Below are 18,605 nucleotides of genomic sequence, written 5' to 3' on the forward strand. Positions count from 1 at the left end.
TTTATTTCACAGATCTGTTCTAGATGCCAAGATCTTCCTGTCTTTGCAATGATGAAATATTTGAACAAAAGTCAGGAGCTAGGCCACGGATAGCTTTTTTCATTGTTTTCATTTTTAAGTAAACCACAAGGAAACACAAACTTCAGTCCACACCTCCCCTTCCTGCCCACTATTTCTAATACTACCAAGCCCTGCAATACACACATTTACTGACATAACAGCAGCAACGACTAAAAAAAGTGGAACAATGTGGACTTTCAAATAGAAGTTGCTACTGCTGGTAGCCTCAGTGAAGACAGCTCAGTACAGAGGAGGAGGGGATGCTATATTTGCAAATGTTCATCTGAATGACTACTAAAGTGTATTTACTGAACTTCAGCATCACTACATGACCAGAAGCAATACTGAGAACCACAGAGGCAGTTGTCCTCCTCTGCTTGGCAGGACAGGCAATCTGCTGGGAAATGTAGACAGTGATTTCAAAGAAGAAAAGAATATGAACAGGTTTGTTGGAACTGTTTTGAATAATTTCCCAAGCTTTATGTGGATATTAAAGTGATTCAACATAGTAAATAAAATCACATACCATCATGCTGGTATACTGATGCATTTATCATGTACCCAGGTATTAAGCTGCAAAGCAGAAACCCCAATTGTAGTTTCTCAGCACTGTCCATTAAACACTCCTAAGAACAACTACTAACACCACTATTTTGGAGCTTTGAAGTTGGAGGCAGGAGGAGTCTCCTCACTAATTTCTGCCACTGTGAACACAAAGAGTGAGAGAAAGCTACCCATGAGCACAGTGGGATGCCTGATCTCCAGCACTGGATTAAGCCTCTTTGCAAACAGAAAATAAAAGCAGTGATCTGAAAAAGCTAATCAGTCCCTGCTGTGGTATTTAGACTACCTCAGTTGCTAGTATTGGATAATGTTAAGCATATTAAAACTTCTGCAGGCAAAATAGGAAGCCAGTCCAGTTCACCTACATCCAAGAACTGCCCTCAAATACAGTCAGGATCACTTGGCTTGTCATTAGCTCAGTATCCCCCTGATTAGAGCCAGGTACTTCTTTAGCAATACAAGAAATATTTGTTTTGCAGAGGACACATGTAATATGCTTTATGCGCATCTGTCACAAATTGAGAACACCGTAGCACAAAAGTGATGTACTTAGGGCCCTACAAGAATAACTAGGGCAAGTGCATCTGGCTTAAAAATTTGCCTTAAAAATAAGGTTGTAAGAAGTTTACTTGAGAAGACCTTCCCCTTCAATGTCTTCTACAGTAACAATAAGAATAGCTCACCCCTCCAAACAAGTCTCCATACTCCAAGAGCATGTCTTCAGGGAACCAGGTGTAAACTTTAGTTGCTGATTATTGTAATGTCACACCGTAGCACCATGAGCAACGTCAGAACAGATACAGTCTGAAGACTTAAGCTGTAGTTGCATGAATTAAGAAGACATTTTATAATTCTACCTTGCGCAAAATGTCAGTTACTTAAACCAGATGCTTGTTCTGCAAGTATCTTCTCAGCTCTTCCCTAAAAGAAGCTGGACTGCCCAAGGTGTCAGACTGTCCTATTAAATCAAGCTTGTGATGTCAGAAAAGCATTTGTACTAAGGTTTAACCAGTGCATGAGGCTTTCTTCTGGGAATGATGAGCTCAACAAAGAAATCTCAGTAAGAAACACTGGCTCTCCATCACACCTGTGAGAGCCTATGACTTGTCACTAGAATGGACACAGTACAAATGAACAAACCAAATTCTACTTCTTTTGCAGAAACCTCCAAATCCAATAACCTGGCTAGTTCAGCAACCTCCTATTACCATATCTCAAATACAGTGAATCAGTAAGTTATAACCAGACACCAAAATACAGCAAAAGTAACAGCTCTTCAAATTTCTGCTCTTGCAAGATAAGCTATAAAAACCTCGTTCTGAGTCTCTCAGAGACTGGACTCTGTGTTCAGTGCTCATTGGGTCCCTAATGCCACATGATTAAATGACAGACCAGCACAAAAACCTGAAATGGCTGGAGCTCAGGGATTCCATGTGGGAAGGAGATTTCCAAACGGCACACAGCAAGGTGATGGAATGCTGCAGAGAGACATGGACATGGGTGAACCTCTCAGCTGGGCAAGGGGTGGGAAGAACAGCATCCCTCTCCCCATTGCCCAGTTTGATATAAAAAGCACATATGAAGGATCAGAAAGCCGAAAGGAGGGACAGCTGGGAAATTCGGGCAGTGTAGGCTGAAGATATTAGGGAAGCACTACTACAAGGGTTAAAACCCCACCCTAAAAAAGAGCTGCTAGCTCCAGCTAACTCTTCTTGTTTCAAACAAAGCCTTATTTAAAAAGAAATCATTTTATGCAAGCATACAAAATGGTCATTCTGTAACTCAAGTGGTATTATTGCAGATAAAGACAACTTGTGCCACTGAAGTATTTCATTATCTTTTATTGCAGAACTTTATGTTAAGCCTCCAGTAAAAAATAATGTATTTGCAAGAACACACTTCACAAGCTAAATCAATCACATACCACTGCTTTTATGAAATAGAAATGAACGTTGTATGCTCCAGACAAATCTCACTGATGTGGCACTGCAAAATATCCTACATTCACTGTTGGACTTGGGAGCTGCAAGGGAGATGGTTTTCTTTAATATTAGGAAGTGGCAATACAACAGAAATCCTTCTTTTTCAATTAGTATTTTAAGAGATGCAAACTATTTTAAGAAGAACACTTTGAAGCAAGTTTACTTAGTTTTGAGGAATAACTGGTGCTCTAGACTGTATCTAGACAGCCATAAAAACAAAACCCCACCACCACTCTACAGCTGTAGAGAGCAGTGAATTAAACGACCAGTAAAAATTGCCTAGAATTCATTAAAAAATGGCACTGTGGTAAAGATCAGTAACACATTGCCTAGAAGAATAACTAGCCTTAAAAAAAACCCATATTTTAAAAGGATCAACTGTATTTTCAAAAGCAGTGTAATTTCTCTGTAGAAAAATACGCACTTTCAAATGCATTGAAACAAAGCAGTGAAGAGTTCTGTCACTCCTTCAAAGACTCGGTTGTCTGTGATCATCCTTATAATTTAAAAAAGCAGAGCTGCATCTTCCAGCAGACCACCATCTTAAAAGGTTAGAATGTCTACAGTTTTTAGTATAATCCTGTTAGATGATCACTACTGACTGCATGCAAGACTTGAGCAAACAGTTGCAGCATTTATCATGTCATCCTCTAATAAGTGCTGAAGAGGAAAACCCCAAGTTTTATTGCAAGCAGTGATTACTTTTTTGCTAACCATGGGTATAAATGGATCCAGTTCTTCCTTGTCTGTGGGTAGACAAAGGCCACGACCATGAGCTGTTCATCATGAAATGACAAAGTGCCTGCCTGCAGCTGCACCTAACTGCTTACATTAGGAGCCCAACAAGCTTGAGCCATACCAGACAACCAAGGAGAAAGTACAAAGCAGCATTCTGTAATAGCAAAGCCACTGGCATTACTCGTCAATACCACACACAGAAGCAGCTCCTGAAATGCAATTTTCTGAAGCAAAGACTTTCATTTTGAAAGTAAATAGTTTTGACCGGTCAGTCTCACCTCTGTGCCTGGTAAAATCTTGGAGCAGATTCTCCTGAAGGGCATGCTAAGGCACATGAAAAACAACAAGGTGCTTGGTGACAGCCAGCATGGCTTCACTAAGGGGAAATCCTGCCTGACCAACTTAGTGGCCTTCTATGATGGGGCTACAGAACTGATGGACAGGGGTAGAGCAGTTGACGTCATCTACCTGGACTTGTGCAAAGTGTTCGACACTGTCCCACACGACATCCTTGCCTCTAAATTGGAGAGACATCAATTTGATGGATGGACCACTCGGTGGATAAAGAACTGGCTGGATGGCTGCACACAAAGAGTTGTGGTCAATGGCTCAATGTCCGGCTGGAGACCAGTAACGAGTGGTGTCCCTCAGGGATCGGTGTTGGGACCAGTCTTGTTCAACATCTTTGTTGCTGACATGGACAGTGGGATTGAGTGCACCCTCAGCAAGTTTGCTGATGACACCAAGCTGTGTGGTTCAGTTGATACCCTGGAGGGAAAGAATACCATCCAGAGTGACCTCGACACGCTTGTGAGGTGGGCTGGTGCCAGCCTCATGAAATTTAACCATGCCAAGTGCAAGGTCCTACACCTGGGTTGAAGCAATCCCAGGCACAGCTACAGGTTGGGCAGAGAAGAGATTCAGAGCAGCCCTGCAGAGAAGGACTTGGGAGTGTTGGTCAATGAGAAAATGAACATGAGCCGGCAGTGTGCACTCGCAGCCCAGAAAGCCAACCGTATCCTGGGCTGAATCAAAAGGAGCGTGACCAGCAGGTCGAAGGAGGTGATCCTGCCCCTCTACTCTGCTCTTGTGAGACCTCACTTGGAGTATTGTGTGCAGTTCTGGTGTCCTCAACATAAAAAGGACATGGAACTGCTGGAACAAGTCCAGAGGAGGGCCACGAGGATGATCAAGGGACTGGAGCACCTCCCGTATGAACACAGGCTGCAAAAGTTGGGGCTGTTCAGCCAGGCAAAGAGCAGGCTGCATGGAGACCTCATAGCAGCCTTCCAGTATCTGAAGGGGGCTTATAAGGATGCTGGGGAGGGACTCTTCATTAGGGACTGTAGTGACAGGGGGTAATGGGTTAAAACTTCAACAGGGGAAGTTTAGATTGGATATAAGGAGGAAGTTCTTTACTGTGAGGGTGGTGAGGCACTGGAATGGGTTGCCCAGGGAGGTTGTGAATGCTCCATCCCTGGCAATGTTCAAGGATAGGTTGGACAGAGCCTCGGGTGACACAGTTTAGTGTGAGGTGTCCCTGCCCATGGCCGTGGGATTGGAACTAGATGATCTTAAGGTCCTTTCCAACCCTAACTATTATATGACTCTATGATCAGGAGACAAAATAAAAACGTACTATGTTTACCTAAGAGGATAATGAAAAATTAGTTGCCTCAGCACCGTAATTTCGGATATCCATTGTAGGCATGGCTCCCTAGGTAATGCTTCTTCCACAGCTCCGCATAATCACAGAAGCTGGAAGAGAGGTCATCTGGTCCAACTCCCCTGCAGGGCCACTTAGAGCCAGTTGCCCAGGACCCTGTCCGAACAGTGTATGAGTACCTCTAAGCACTGAGGCTCTGCAACATCCCTGGGCAACCCGTGCCAGTGCTTGGTCACCCTCACAGTTAAAAAGTCTTTCCTGATGTTCGCATTTCTGGTCCTGTCCCCAGGCATCACTGAAAAGAGCCTGGTTCTGCCTGTTTTACACTCTCCCTTCAGCTATTTATACACATTGATAAGATTCCACTTAGCCTTCTCCAGGCTGAGCACTCCCATCTCTCCCAGCCTTCCTGCATAGGAGAGATGCTCCAGTCCCTTAATCATCTTTGTGGCCCTCTGTTAGACTCTCTCCAGCATGTCCAGGTCTGTCACACTGGGGAGCCCAGCACCGGTCACAGCATTCCAGGGGTGTCTCGCTAGTGCTGAGCAGAGGAGAAGGATCACCTTCCTGACCTGCTGCACCACCCTTCCTAACTCAGCCCAAGACACCACTGGTCTTCTCTGTCACAAGGACAGAGACTCAAGGATTTTCCCATCTTTAAGTGGATGCTCCAACTCCAGAGTGGTTAAAACCTGGCACAAACATGCAAGTCACTATAACCATACCTGCACCAAGTACACCAGGGCATATGCACACAGATGGCAGGACAAAAGTCTTGTTTCCAAGGCCAGTAAATCACGATTCTTGTTTTTTTGGGGGGAACAGATATCCAAGATCCCTGCATCGAAAGTCAGGGAAACATTTTCCTTTGCCAGGGGCATAAGCAATGTGACCATTTCCACAGGTTGACCAGTTAAGGCTCAATTTTGCAACTAGGCCTGTGCTCTGATACTCCCATGTGTAAGACCCACACCATTCTGTAAGTCTCGTTTTAGGGCCGAGGCCTCAGTTACTGCTCCCTGTCAGAAAAAAAAATGAATTAATTAAAAATACAAATATAAGGGAAAAATACAACAGCTGCCACCAGTACTGAGAGATAGGTCTAGCAGTCTTTTCAGCTTTCTTTAAAACTGCACTTAATACATATCTTGTATGTGTTTCTGCCCATCTGGGGGGTGCAAGAGCCTAAACCATTTGAAGTTATTAAGAAAATTACACAAAATAAAAATCCTTAAAAAGAGAGCAGAAAAAAAATAAAATCACCAGCCACTGGTTTTCACATTCTAGTCTGGAGACACCAAAGGGTCTATCCTATTTTTACACACTTTGCCAAAGAAAGTCAAGAAAAATCCATCCTGCAGTTCAGCTACTTCGATGCAGGGCTTTCCAGCTTTACTGGAAAGTTTTAAGGGGTCTGCAAGCCAGAAAACACAGAAACCCTCTGTCATACGCTAAGATGGCTGTTGAGCAACTGTTCTCATCCACACCAGGGCAGTGCAAACATGCTGCCGATTTGCGCAACAAATGGGGGAACGGTGTTTGCTTTAGAATTCCTGCTGGAGGGCACTCTGCTTAATTTCTTTCTTAATTTTATTATTTATGAAATGAAGCAGAGACACCAAGATACAAAGCACTCTAGGAAAGAGTTTCCAGCAATACGTGTTCGATTTGATCTCTTCCCACTTCTAGAATGAGTCATGCTGTCTGGATGCTTTCTGAGCATGAAAATTTGAACTGCCTAATTAACTTTCCCTGTGACAATATTGGGTGGCCAGACAATGCCTACAACTGTACGAAGTGTACGCCGTCATGCTTAGCAAAGTACTTTTATTCAAATTTGTTCTGTCAGAAGAAAATCCTCTAACAAAACTAACATGGTTATGTGAAAGAAAAAAGTATTCCCTTCATTTAAATATAAATTTAAGATACTTAGCTAGTCAACCTAACATCTTTTATCTGTGCCACAGACTATTATTAAGAGTTTGAAAGGCTTGTCAGAGGAAAATAGGCCTCTCAAACTGTCTAGCAACATGGCCAGGTTGTGTTTCAGGTCATGCTGCTGGCAACAGACCTCCATAATCTCCAGGGTTCCTGGACGGAGTTCAAGGTGTTGGTTGGACTCTGTGTCACCCTAAATGGCTTCATAGGGTTATGCCTGTTTGAGAGACAATTCCTGTGCCTGTACCACATGGCTGCAGTTGTCATTTTGGACTGGAGCCGTCTGCAAGAGAGCTGCCAGCAGTGGATTTTCTGCAAGACTTTCAGCCTTGCCATTTACTCTCTACTGGGATGAAAGAGCCAGAAAATACATTAAATATCCAATTTTTTACCCAGATTTAGTAAGTTAAGAATCAGGGAAGAAAAAGATGGTCATGCAGTGTGTCAAGACACAGTGTAGGATTATTTCTTACTTTCTTGGAAAGCTTTTAATAGACCTGACAAGTAGCAGCAATAGCCAGATCTTACAGAAAGTGGGTTACTGTAGCTGCAAATCTAAGTTCAAAAATAAATAGAAAAAGAAAAATAGCTACACAGAAGTCTATCTTACTACCAGTCATTTAGGTAAGGCTTTCCTTCAGATTTACTGAACTCAGGAGAGACCACCAGGAAGCCCCGAACTGTACTATGTACTGGCTTTGAAATCCTGGTATTTTGTAAGTTACTAAAACAGCTTGCTCGCTTTTGTTTAATAACCTCATATGTCAAAAAAGAGACAAACTGTTAGTGATTTCACATAATTTTTGCAGGTCTTCAGAATCCTGGAGTCATTTCATCTTGAGCTCAGAAACTTGTAACTTTTAAAGTAGAAATTAGTATCACAGATCAAATTTCCTTACATTTAGTCTCCACTCCATCAATATTTTTTCTTTTTTTTTCTCTTAAGTTGGAAAGCTGACTAGATTTTAGAAACATGAATACCTGTAGATTCCTTCATTAAGGTTAGTATTTCAAGCCCTTTTTGGCCCCCCGAGTTCACATTGAGTCCCACCTTGTCATGAAGTTAGATCTGACAATGACAAATGTGAATGGGAAGGCTTCATTCAGAACTATTAACAATTAGAATAATTTAGTTTAGAAGGTATCTCCTGATACAGCTAGTCCAACAAACCCCCAACTCCACACAGGGTCAACTACAGTAAGTTGCTCAGCACCTTTTTCAAGTCAGCTTCTGAGCAACCTCCCCAGGCACACATCCCAGTGTTTAAGTATCCTCAGGGTGACATTTTCCTTCATCTCCAGCCAGAATATCTTCATTGTAACTTGCAACTGCTGTCTCTTGGTTTTTTTGCTCCATGCCTCAGAATACTTTGTTTTCTCCATATCCTCACATTATGCAGCTGAAGACAGCATTAAGATCCCCCTTAGTCTTCTCTTAGTAAGACTGAGCAAACTCCGCTCTCCTAGTCTCTCCTTGTGCATGATGTACTTCACCCCCCTGATCATCCTGGTAGCAGTGCACTTGACTTGCTCCATGAAGTCAGCATCTTCACCTGTCCTTTATAGACCAAAACTGGACAGTGTTCCAAATGCAATCTCACCAGCGCCAAAAAGAGGCAAATGATCATTCTGCTTGATCTGCTCACTATGCTCCTGCTAACACTGCCTATTTGGCCTTATTACCTATTTTTGCTACATCATCTTGCACTTATCAAGGGATGAGGCTTTACTTTCCACAAAAGGATTCCATGTCAGCAGATGAACTAAACTCTACTTACAATGCCCACTGAAGGCATCTGTTTTCAGTCTGCCTGCTATGAACACTCTCTCCCCAGAGCTCCCACAGGAATATCAGTGAGCGTATTCAAGCTGCAGATGAACAGTTTAAACTGCTCACAGAAGTACATAGAGCACAGCAAGAAAAATCAGCCTTAAGAGGATGATGACGCTTGCTCTCACATTAATGAATTTGCCTGTCTGAGGTCTCTCTTGTGACAGCTGTATATATCAAAACATAATGGATCTGTAACATACTAATGTCTGAAATGCAGCAAGGTGTCCTGCGTGAAACAGAGATTGTTACCACAGCCTCACAAAATGTTGGAGCTGCCAGTTTTATGAAACGAATCAGAGGGAAGACCATCACAAAATACTGAACAAAACATTAAGGAGAGACTATGCATGGTATCAACACTATCAAAGCCAAAAAGCACTTCTTTTGAGTCTTGAAAAGGACAGACTGTGTAATTCCACAATTCAAACACATACTAAATCTCTGTGAAGATCTGTAGATTAATTCCTCCCAATTTATCAGGCAAGGGTGGTTTACACCAAGTTTCACTTACAACATAAGTGATGGTCAATTCAGAGAAGGTGGCAGAGAGCTCACAAGAAATAAAGTCACAATATTGAATGAGTCCTGGTAATAAAACTCCAGCTAGCAGGCACCACCATTGCAACACGTTTACAAGCCATGCAAGTCTTTTGCTGGAACCAGATGAAAGTCACATCAATGTATGCATGATACCAATGTTATTTTCTTCCACATGATGGCTACAATACAAAGCTATTAACACACAAGCAAACAAGTGGCCAGGGAAACTACAGCTGAAGCAGAAAACTCTGATTTTAATCTTTCAGCAGTAAACACAGGCTGTAGCTCACAACTTCCAAGAAACCCAGACTATAATCCCAACAGCGACAGTTCCAGAAACACTAACAAGCCCAACTCACAGTTCAACAAGAGTGGCAAAAGCCCAGTTGGCAGCCCAGCAAGAATGGCAGCAGAAGCAGCTGCTAGAGACTCGTGAACCCAGGTGCACAGCCCTGGGCACTTGCACATCTCAGCCCTTCCCCAGCCAGAACAAACCATTTCCAGAGGTGGATCTGACATTACAAATAGTAGCTACTGGAATTATTGCTGAAGGAGAAATCATCTGAGGTTTGAATGTTTTAAAGTGTAAAGGGCTTAGGGGTATGGCTGCACACTATGAGGCCCTCAGACCTTCCACTTATATGAAGCGGAGGTCTTAATGAAAAGTGTTGATGGTCCTTCTTACAAGAGAAATGTCTCTCATCAAGGATGGGGCCATGTGTTGATATTGGAAAGGTTAAGTAAGATAACTCAGTGACTCAAACATTAGATTTACAAATGATGAAGGATTGAAGAAACCTGTTAAGAGTCAGGGCACCAACTATAATGGTGACTAAGAAAGCACAGGTATGGGGATTTATAGATACCAGCTACTTATGTTAACAGTTTGCAGAACAAAAGGAGACTTGGAAAGTAGCTTCTGTCAAAGGAAATGTAATCTGTCTCTTTCCAGCCAATCTCTGCTAAACCACCAAATTTCATTAGTCCTAAAATAAAAGGTCTAAGTCACAGCACAACAGAAATTTTCAGCTCATCACAAAACTTCAAAGCCTGATGAGACTGATTCTCTGATTTTGCAACTGAACACATTACTTTTTACAGCTCACAGGGGAGGAAATTCACACAAATGATCATTTAAGAACTATCATGACAGTTTTTGTCAGTTAGTAAAGGACTCAAGGATTTAAGACTCTTCCCAGTCCCTGAGATTTACCTACTTGCAACAAGCACACTGCTTTTCAGGTATTTGCAATAACCTGCATCACATTTACTGCTTAACACCTCCAGCTTCACTGACTTCCCCAGTCTTCCGGCACTCCTCTGCAACTTTCAACCACCTCCCAATACATTCCTTTCATACCAAAAGAAATTACTGTATTTCTTCAATTGGAAGGACTATTAACATCCATTAAACTCTCCTGCACTCCCAACCATATAATGTCTTCATCTCTCCTCACTCTTTTTTTTCAAATACCAACTTCCTATTAAGTGTAATCCTTCCTTCTGAACATAGCTTTGGTTTCCCCACAATCCACCCTCTAGAAAACTATAATTTTAATACAGAATAAATTTTAAATACTGTGTATAATCTTGCAGAAGCTTTATGTATAGGACATATCTCGAAAGAACTCCGAACCAAATCGCTTTAGGCTAAGACAGAGGTATTGGGAGCTGTAATTGTAAGCACATAGGGGCTTTCTACATTTAAAGGATGGCAGACTCTGGGATGGTCTAGCATTCTATTTTGCATCTATCTACCCATAAACACACACACACACATGTATGTGCACATATATATACACAAACAGGCATCTCACAGGGAGGAGGATGATATGTCAAGTTTTAAAGTATTACACTGGTATCATAAATCAAGCAAATACAACCTTAAAATGGCGAAGCAGTCAGGAGAGGTAGTCTGACACATGTTGCGAGGCAGCCTGGAACAACCATGAACTGTGCAGTTGCAGAGGGTGAGCTTCGTTACTCCCCAGGGCAGACTTTGAAAAGGTTTTGTGTCCAGACCTTTCCAGTCAGGACAGCAAAAGTACAATTCTTAAAATTAAAGTACTGTTTCAAAACATTCTCATTCTGCAGCTATGACTCAAGAATGAATGGAGCTTGAATTTATCAAAACGCTAAAGTAACTCCTTAACCGGGGAATACAATATCCTTGCAGAACGGTGAAGTTGGTGTCAAGTGTCAAGCCCAGCACTTCCTACTAGGCAAAATACAATTTGGATTTTTGGTTCTGCAAGCTCAGCCTTTTACATAAGAAACGTGATCTAACCTGAAGTAATCAATCCTGATAGGTAAAAGAGAAACGCCTTGTTCATCTAAGCAGAAAGCCCCAAGGTTATGAAAACCTCCATCATTTTCTGCTCATCACTAAACAACATGGTAAGGAACATGCCTTCTGACAGAGCCTCAAGCTGCTACACAAAACCATTTAAAGATGCAAACCTTCACAGTGAAAAATCTCCTCTAACTCTGGAGAGTTACCTATTCCACAAGACATGCAGAGGAAAAAATATGGAGAGAAAAAATAATAAGTAAAAAAAGAAACAAAAAAAGGAGGAAGGGGACACACACACATAATGTGGGAGAAATGCCTCATAACTCTACCAGGAAAGCAATTATGAGCAGATTACAATTGATTTTCTATCTATGCTAACTGGAAATGACTACAGTTTGAGACCAGGAGGCAAGAAAAATGACTGCTTCTTGTTACACCGTCTCACATCTGCTTTTGTTATATCCTACCTTTAACATAAAATTTAGTAACTAAAATGAAGTGTCAATTCTTTCAAGCATAAAAATATGGGTTTGTTCAATTAATGGGCTTCTTGCTTCAAACATATGGTAGAAGCAGTACATTTATTGTAAATATTTAGTAAGCTTGAAGACAGGAGGCATTTTAAACATAACTATACATACGTAACACGAGATACAAAGCACCACTATACAATAACTTAAGTCTGAGGTCAGAAATATTTCAGTCTCTTGATAGAAACAACTTGCTGCAGAATTTCTTTTTCTTACTTCAGGTACAGTTTTCAGTACCACAAGACAAAACCTGAAGCATTAATTGCCTTGATCACTAATAAGGCCACTGGCTAGCTGCCATGGCAACAAACACTATGGAAATGAGTGAATGATGAAATATCTCTTGAATAACTTAAGAAAACCCAACACTTATCTGTGACTTCCTAGCTACAAGTGGGACACTGCTTCACAGAACAGCAAAAGCAGCAGAATAGTGTTTACAGGACAGGAAAAAGAGGAGGTTCACACCATGCTTCTTCTAACCTTCCTCTTCATTACTATAACCCCTTCCTACTCTTTCTTACTACCGCCACTCTCTTTCAAGCATTTCAGTTCTCAAGAATTATTTAAAATACAAGCTACAAAGAGATCCATGACTGAAACCTCTTTAATTAAAAAATAAAGCGCAACCAGCAAAAAAACCCTACACAGACTTGAAAAGTTCAAGGTCAGATTTGTTTTTTGTTTGTTAATTTGCTTGTTTTTAAATTACTGGTTCAAACCAGAAGTTATGGATGTGATGCAGAAAATACCAAAACAGATTTTACGACTTATGTAATGAAAGAAGTCAATCATACATCTCCTTCATACTGAATATGGAATTGCTTAGCTATACGCATTTCTGACTACAACAAAAACTGACCTGAGCCAAGCAAGCTCCTTGTTTCACCTCCTGCTGACTTCAAACTATCCTTTTTCAGCTTGCTTAAAGGCTATTTTCAACTTCACATAGGATGTATAAGATTTCATAGAAGAAAATCTCATAAGGTTTTCAACTTACCTATATAAAATTGAACAGTAAACAGTTTTCATCAAATATTGAACAGAATCTCCAATCTCTTCAAGTCTCAACTGCAAGCCTAGTTTTCTTCAAAAGATTAAACAGACCTGGAATATCACTAATGTTTTTAAAGGCTGGTACAACCCGGAGAATCAGGCAGTGAAATCACTCCATTGGACTGTGCTCAGCTCAGCAGTCAGCCTGAAACGCACAATCTACACAGATGAGTCAAGTCTGGATAATTCCTTCATGCTCTGTCAGGTTGAGAGTATGGGGTTTGTTTTTAAATTGCATACCTTCAATAAACTCCACTTCTCTTTGCATTTACAGTACAAGACAACATTTTTAAAGCGTGTTTTGATTTGCAGATGCCTATAAATATGATTAGTGGAGCTCTGGCTATCAGGACCTTATCAACAATAACTGCCTTTTGAAAAGAATCACAAGTAAAGGTAAATATTAAAACCACTGAGTTACTGCTGCCCTCTGGAAGTCCAGTGTAGTAATAAAAGTGTAATAATAACTATGTTGGATTAAAACCATGAATGCAGGAAGGTTTGTGGAGAGACAAAATACTTTTAATTGGTTCAACTACCTCCATCAGGGAATAAAAAAAAAAAAAAGTTTCTGAATTCTCAAGACTAGTTGACGTAATTAATAAAAAATAAGGGGGTGGGGAGAGAAAACACAAAAACCTTTCCTTATTTCCCTCGAATAGTCGCAAACGTGCTTTAAGCTAACATAACGAATTCTCTATTCACTACAGTACACTCCTGTTGAAGATACTTCACTTGAAGTATCACCAGACAGAAAGTATAATTCATTAAGATTTATCTAACACGGTACTGGAAGAAATGGTACCATGAACTCACTGGCTCACACCATGGGCAAATGCAAAGCAGTAAGCAGACAACGGAAGAGAAAGGACCCTGTCACTTAGAAAACTCAAAACATACTTAAATAGTTTATTTTCTTTCCAGATCAAAAGACTATGCTACTGCTATTCTAAGTATGCTGTTAATTGCATTAAGAGCTGCAATTATGAATTATGTCTTTGCTTTGCAAACACAGACCAAGAGGACAAGACAAACAAGACATTTCACTACATCTGCTGCTAAAGAAGTGTGGTCTACTGTTCAGTGGGATGGATTTACTTAACCCAACTTTCAGCAACACCATCGCTTAAGGGCTATTTGGCCCTACCAAAGCTACGGAAGCAGTCAGGCACAGGAGTGCCAGACAGGGCCACGGCCGGCTGCATGAGGTGCTGCACAAACACAGCCCAGCAGAGTTTCCTCCCCCGGGGGCATTATAAAATAACGTCACTGCTCCACAAATACAGCCGTACATGCCTAGCGCTGTTATGCAGACATGCCTGCAGAGTTAGGTCCAAAACACACAGGTGGATGAAAATTAATTTTTAAGATAAATTGGAACTTAAAAGCTACGGCTAGATCTGAGAATGGTGCAGCCAAAGCTTCAGAGGCTTCTGCCTATTACGGTTTGGTTAAACGGCACAAGCTGCAACTTACGCAGCCGGTTCTCTCACCCAAAGTGAAGAGAACAAATCTCTACTGTTCTCAGAGGATTCTTAAAAACAACCCAACCAAACCAACCCAAACCCAACACAAATTCGTAAGTCAGAAGCAGGGTAACAGCGGGGTAGGTAGAATACCTGAAATAACTTTTAAATCCCTTTCCAGGTCCCCGGTACTCCGGGTACGAGTGTCCCCCGGGACAGCGGCAGCTCCAGATAGCCGCGGTCGTGCACCCGGGAGCAGCCCCGCGGGCAGGCCCGGCTCTGGGCTAGGCACGGCCGCTCCCACCGGCTCGGCCCACGGCTCCCGCCGGGGTCGGCAGCGGCCAGCTCCAGGAAAACTTTCCGTAGGGGCCGGCCGCGGGGCCTGCCGAGGAGTGGGGATGCCGGCGCCAGCCCCCTGGGGTGGCGGGGCAGGGATACGAGGCTGTCGCCTACCTCCCCGCGCAGCACCGGACGCCGGCGGCTCCTCCCGGCCGCTCAGCGGCCTCCGCCGCCCCGGCGACCTCCGCCGGGCGACCTCGGGGAGGCGCCGGGGGCAGGGCCGGCACCACAGCTCCGTGTTGACACACGCGCCGGCTCGGCCCCAGCAATGGGCGGCGCCGGGGCGGAAGCGCAGAGCGGGCATTCCCCTCTCCGCCATCGCCGGGGTCCGCCGTGCATCCCACCTCGGCCCATCCGGGGCCGGGTCTCCCGCGGCCCTGCAGCCACCCACCTGCGGGCTGTCGGCAGCCGCATACCGTGAGGAGAGCAGCCGGCCCCGCCGGCGTCGCGGGCAGGAGTAGCGGTGGAAAGGTCGCCTTCACCTCGCCTGCCGCCGCGCCTCCTCCCGCCGCCCTCCTCATGTCCGGGGCGCTCCGCGGGGCTCTCAACCAGCCCATCGGGCGCCCTGCCCGCCTCCCGCCGCGCTGCTAGGAGGCTGCGCCACTGCGGCCGGGCGGCACCTGCTGCCGGGGCGCGACGGAGCCTCACAGAGGAACAGCCCGAGCCGGCGCTCGGCCTTGCGTGGTGAGGGCCCGGCCCGGCCTGGGCAGCGGTCTGTAGTAGTGGGACACGGGTCACCCGCCGTGTCATGGGTTCCTGCCGCAGGGAGAGGGCTGCCGTAGTAACACCCTTCCGAAATGCCCGCACGTTACCGTCCGCGGTGGGGCTGACCGGTGTGCCCGGCGTGGAGGATGTCCAGCCGCTGCCTTCAGGAGATCTCCGGGTGCTCGTGAACATTCACTATCTAGGTCTCCCCACTCCCTACTGCCCCTGGCTTTGCAGATGGACAAAGAGAGGCTGGAGATCTTTCTGTCAAGGATAACAAACTGGGTCTGTGGCGGAGTTGGTAGAAATCTTAATTTCCGTCCCATGCTCTAATTATGAGATGTTTCCACCCACCCCGCAGTTACTTTCATGCAGATGAAGGAATGTACCTCACACCATCCCACCCTGCCTTCTGTGCTCTTGCCGGGGTGGCTGGGCGCCAGGAGTCTGCTTAGGAGATATGAATGAAGCGCCGGCAGTGTGATCACGGCTTGCGGGCTGGTTGAGTGTGTCCTGTGCAAGACACGACATACAGCTATTGCTACTTACAGACTGGAAGTGTGTGTGTATAGTTGTTACTGTTCTACTACTGTACTGAAGTTTATAAAAAGCTCTTCTAGTACCCAGCAGAAAATGGACAAAATTTCTGCATCTAGTCTATGCAAATCCTACATAGAAATATGATCCTGAAGGGCCACTTTTCAGAGTTTATTTTTCCAACAAAATATTATAGTTTTGTCTGGACAAAAGGTTGTAGAGGAGCCCGGCTATACTGCTTTCCCATACATGGTTCAATAAACCTTTCCCCTTCAAGGTGACATAGTCTGTAAGGGTGATGACACGATTTTGTCTGTTCTCATTCAGTACAAGATCTGTCAATTTTCTCAGTGTATTTCATTCCCATCTTGAGGGTTCAGCTCATGGTGCAAGAGGCTGGCTTTCTCCTTTGGTTAGTTATTTAGCTGTGCAGAAGGAGTTTGAGATCTCTACTAAAAAAAAATGCTTGTTCCCTCAGTCCCAGATATGCCGATGTTGTTTAAGAGTCCAGAGACACAGAGTGGTGTCCAAATGCGACTATGAATATTAATTTAATAGAGGAAATCAGGGAAAGCAAGACTAAATAATTAGACACTTGCAGTGGTACTTTGCTGCTTATTGTGGCAGCCTTTGCTGGTGATGGGGGAGCATATGAGTCAGTTAAAAGCACTGCAGTGCTGGAGAAAATGGTTCTCAATTATCAGAATAAGAAATAACAGAATAATATGGAGTGAAATTGATTCTGAAACTACTTAAAGTCACAAGAGAATTTCACATTTTTTTCCTTGGTATACCAGAGTCCCAGCTGAGTTTGCCTAAAGGATCTTTTTGACCTCATCTCCTTTTGAGAAGAGATTGCAATTCTGTAAACCTATAGTACCTTTGTAATTTATTACAATGTGCTACTTACAAGCATGAGTTAAGTTTGCTCGAACGTGAGGTTTACTCAAAATGAAGGAAGCTGCTTGATGTCACTGCACTGCACATTGGTGAAACCTCATTTACTCTATTGCCTTAGGAAGCAAGTTGCTTCCCGATTAAAATACACGTTCAGTTGTCAGAATCCAGGATTTTTCTGTTCTGTGACCACAAACCCCAAATACGGCAGTAGTACCTTGGAAAGGGGGTTGTAAGCATTAAAAGACTTCCTCTGCATAGGACAATCAGGAGCTGGGGACTCATATGCCTCCATGACTTGCCCATCTCTCTTTTCCTCTGGGTTTGGTTACCTATTGTATGTCCACATTCTTTCCCACATCACCATTCTTCAGGTTTTGCTGAAACTCAGGATTTCCGTAGCTTCCCTGGGACTTTCACATGTTGCACAACACTTTCCTGGTCAGTAAACGGTGGAAAAAGTTGTTGTTAATGAATGAGAACACACTTGTGGGATTAATCATTACTTAAAAACAAGATGAGGGAAAACAGGACCAGCTGCCCCATTCTGAAACCAGAACCTCCTTTATTTCCAGAATAAACTACAATGTAACAATACAGAATAGCAAAAGTTTATAAACAATGCTTTTTCTATAAAACCGGCCTCCCATACATATTAACTCTCTTTACCTTTCTATCTTCCTTATGGTGAATGTCTTGTGAAGTTAGATTTAGCTGATTTGCATCAGCAGATTTACATCACAGTTACTATTTTTTTAATTAAAAAATACATGCGTATTTTCAAAATTTCTTTACTTTCTCAATTATATTGTGCATTTAATCTGCCATTTCTCCTTTCCCCTTACAAGCTACAGCTCTTTTCCATGATTTGAATGTTTTCTGCCTGTGACATAAAGACTGCCTCCTTTATTCTTGCAGTTGTCCAACGGGCTGGTCAGCCTCTCTAACTGAATCTACTCCTCACCCTCTTGGCCTGGGAAACCTGTGCTTTCTGCCTCCAGACCACTTTTCAGATAACCTGTGCCCCCAACTCTCTTGATCCAGCTTGTTCTTGAGATTATCAAATACGCCAAAGCAGATAACTGATTTCAGCATAATATCACTGTTAGTGCCTGTTGCTTTTGTCTTCTTGAAGAGCTGCTGCTTCACTTTAAGATCTTAAACATTAAGTCTACTTGCTGGCTTTCTACTTTAGTCGTTTGAGTACCTTTTGCAGTTAGACCCTTATCCTTTCCTTCCACTTAACCACAGTTATGGTCCCTGGTTCCAAACTGACATCCTTGAAACATCTAGATTCGTCAGTTCTTTGTTTAGCCTCCACCTGGCATTATTTTCCCTTTTCAGCCACCACATTTTGTCCATTTGTGCTGCTTCTGCTGTTATTTGCGTAGAAAAGCCTACATACCTTGTATGACAAATCTGCTATGACAATGTACATTTTGTTAATTTGTGTTACCGCA

General features: G+C 43.2%; 1 protein-coding gene and 1 long non-coding RNA gene across 4 annotated transcripts in view; both read right to left on the reverse strand.

The window, feature by feature from the left end:
* The window catches only part of ZC3H12C (zinc finger CCCH-type containing 12C), a 47,396-nt gene extending 29,713 nt beyond the window's left edge, over window positions 1-17,683 (reverse strand). Inside the window, exon 1 of one of the 3 annotated variants that reach the window (XM_061457726.1) lies at window positions 15,398-17,683. The gene's annotated coding sequence lies outside the window, so the exon portion shown is untranslated. Of the gene's footprint in view, window positions 1-14,820; window positions 15,240-15,397 lie in introns of those variants that run through there. The other 2 variants (XM_061457724.1, XM_061457723.1) reach the window with 2 other exon arrangements.
* The window catches only part of LOC133271552 (uncharacterized), a 104,389-nt gene that overhangs the window by 72,652 nt on the left and 13,132 nt on the right, over window positions 1-18,605 (reverse strand). The window lies entirely within an intron of this gene.

Source organism: Pezoporus flaviventris, unplaced genomic scaffold (assembly GCF_033815535.1).
Source record: "Pezoporus flaviventris isolate CSIRO_AGI_PZ_B2104156 unplaced genomic scaffold, CSIRO_AGI_Pfla_v1 ptg000025l, whole genome shotgun sequence".
Taxonomy (NCBI): domain Eukaryota; kingdom Metazoa; phylum Chordata; class Aves; order Psittaciformes; family Psittacidae; genus Pezoporus; species Pezoporus flaviventris.